Below are 3,307 nucleotides of genomic sequence, written 5' to 3'. Positions count from 1 at the left end.
GGAGCGAGCCAATCTGAAGAGTACTCGGGTCCAGCGCGAGCGTTTTTGACTCACATGCGAAGCAAAAGTGAGTCTATGTACTCACCCGAGTCGTCCGTCCGTCCGTCCCCCCCATCCGTCCGTCCGTCCGGCCGTCCGGAAAACTTTAACGTTGGATATTTCTTGGACACTATTCAGTCTATCAGTACCAAATTTGGCAAGATGGTGTATGATGACAAGGCCCCAAAAAACATACATAGCATCTTGACCTTGCTTCAAGGTCAAGGTCGCAGGTGCCATAAATGTTGTCTAAAAAACAGCTATTTTTCACATTTTTTCCCATTTTCTCTGAAGTTTTTGAGATTTAATACCTCACCTATATATGATATATAGGGCAAAGTAAGCCCCATCTTTTGATACCAGTTTGGTTTACCTTGCTTCAAGGTCAAGGTCACAGGAGCTCTTCACAGTTTGATTGTATACATATTTTGAAGTGACCTTGACCCTGAACTATGAAAGATAACTATTTCAAACTTTAAAATTATGTGGGGCACATGTTATGCTTTCATCATGAGACACATTTGGTCACATATGATCAAGGTCAAGGTCACTTTGACCCTTATGAAATGTGACCAAAATAAGGTAGTGAACCATTGTACTTCCTATGTCTTGAATTAACAGCTTTGTGTTGCATGACCTTGGATGACCTTGACCCAATGACCTTGACCTTGGGTCAAGGTCACATGTATTTTGGTAGGAAAAATGTGTAAAGCAGTTCTTAGTGTATGATGTCATTGCTAGGTTTAGCTGAAGGTCAAGGTCATGTAAAGGTCAAGGTCAAGCATGTGAGTCGTATGGGCTTTGCCCTTCTTGTTTATTTTATTGCACGTACTTGGGGCAGATCTGAATTTCACACTGGAAGATGACAAATCGGTCTTGTGAGTTGAGAACCACATGTTCTTTGCCGACAGAAATCACGATGGGACAAGATGCAGATTGTGTTGAAAAGATGTTTGCAGATTATCGCATCTACATTTTATTGCTCAGATCAATGCACGTAGTTGGGGTAGATCTGAATTTCGCAATAGAGGACGACAAATCGAGTTGAGAACCACATGTTCTTTGGCGGCAGAAATCACTATGGGACAAGATGAGGATTGTGTTGAGGAGGTTAATACTGACTGACTTTAGATGAAGAGCTCCTAGACCTGGTTTTTGTAGAGAGGTATCATGATGATATCCTGGTTTTTTTTTTAACGTTCTTGGTGACAACGCGCCAGAATCGCACGAAGATCGAACTCTCGAAGAAAACAAGTTTATCGCTGAACATCGGAAATGTGAAGGTATTGCTCTTCCTGTCTGATCAGTCTCCCCGTTAAATCTACAGGCTACATTATTTATCAGATAACTTACTTAACCGGAGAGAGAGAGTGTGTGTGTGTGTGTGTGTGTGTGTGTGTGTGTGTGTGTGTGTGTGTGTGTGTGTGTGTGTGTGTGTGTGTGTGTGTGTGTGTGTGTGTGTGTGTGTGTGTGTGTGTGTGTGTGTGTGTGTGTGTGCCGGATTACCACCATTTACGCACCCTTTTGGACTTTTCTACGTAACCTTACTATACCTGCTGTGACATTCACGAGGATTATTGTGATTCTTGGACAATCGTCTGCCTGTGCTGGACTTGCAGGAAGACAAACGGCGTCGGAACGGTATACGTGCTGCCAAGTGTGCACGCCCAGAGCGCAGTGTGAACCGAGAGTGAGTGTGTCATTGTCTTGATTTATTCATGATTTAATTTGCTTTTTGGTTCAATAGCAAAATCTGTGTACGTTATACTTTGTATTTTGTGGTGTGATTCGCCCGAGTGCGAGACCCCCATCCCCGAACGCCTGTGTGGGTAGAATTGTATACTTGTGTGAGTGACGTGAGTGTGTAGATGAGAATGTGAAAGTTGCTTTGGACCCAGACACACACAGCAGACTTCAACGCAACAGCTAAGTTTCAGCCTGACAAAGAAATTCGAGTGACACAGCTAATGGCAATAATAACAATAAAACAAATGTTTCAAGATCTTTAGGCCAAAAAAATTAAATTGTCTGTTTCTAATAACATGGCTAAACAAAATAGGGTAGGTAGGTAGGGATTTTTTAATTTTTTTGCCAGGATAGAATTCTTGAAAATAACTAAATGACACAAAGAGACAAGACTCGCTATAGATAGATTTATAAAAAAAATAAAAAAATGTGACAAAGGATTGTTTTACCTGGTCTGGATTCTTCAGTAGTAATTGCATAAAAAAAAGTCTGATATTATATCAATTATCATGTTAACTTTTTCTTAAAATGGGTGCGTTAAATCCTAGTCTGTTTGTTTTTAATGGACTAAGCAATCCTTGGACTGACAGAAAAGATGTATTTTAAAAATGTCCAGTTGCTAAAAATTATATACTTATTTTTCTAATTGGAAGAGAATATGCACTCTTTTGTGTTCAAACGGGTAGGGGGCGGGGGTAGTAAAAGGATCACAGTTCAAGATTGTACGCGACAAGAGGTGTGTTTCTTTTAACTGTGATAAAGAGCGAAAACTCAACTTGGTATTTAACACTATTTCTGAACACTGTAACCACTGTAACCACTTTAGCACTTTTGATTTGTTTTTCTGTCTTCCAAACTTCTAATTCAGCTTCAAAAATGAGAAAAAAAGTGGTTTTTTCGGAATTCAACAGCTAAATCACTATGTTGCATGTTCTATTTTGCTTCCCTATTTCTGTTCTTAAGTTTTGATCATCTGACTACCTTGCTTGTCTATTTGGAAGATAATATGCACTCTTTTCTGAAAAATGGGAAGGGGGTGGGGGTAGTAAAAGCATCACAGTTCAAGATTTTGCGCGACAAGAGGTGTGTTTCTTTTAACTGTGATAAAGAGGGATAACTCAACTTGGTATCTAACACTATTTCTGAACACTGTAACCACTTTAGCACTTTTAATTTATATTTTTCTGTCTTCCAAGCTTTAAATTCAGCTTATAAATTGAGTAAAAAGTAGGTTTTTTTCTGAATTCACCAGTTAAATCACTCTGTTGGATGTTCCTTTTTGCTTCCCTATTTCTGTTCTGACGTTTTTGATCATCTGACTACCTTGCTTTCCTATTTGGAAGATAATATGCACTCTTTTCTGAAAAATGGGTAGGGGGTGGGGGAAGTAAAAGCATCACAGTTCAAGATTTTGCTTCCCTATTTCTGTTCTTAAGTTTTGATCATCTGACTACCTTGCTTGTCTAGTTGGAAGATAATATGCACTCTTTTCTGAAAAATGAGTAGGGGGTTCGGGTAGTAA

The sequence above is a fragment of the Littorina saxatilis genome, linkage group LG11 (genome assembly GCF_037325665.1).
Source record: "Littorina saxatilis isolate snail1 linkage group LG11, US_GU_Lsax_2.0, whole genome shotgun sequence".
In the NCBI taxonomy this organism is placed as follows: Eukaryota; Metazoa; Mollusca; class Gastropoda; order Littorinimorpha; family Littorinidae; genus Littorina; species Littorina saxatilis.
This window is presented reverse-complemented; position numbering follows the sequence as displayed.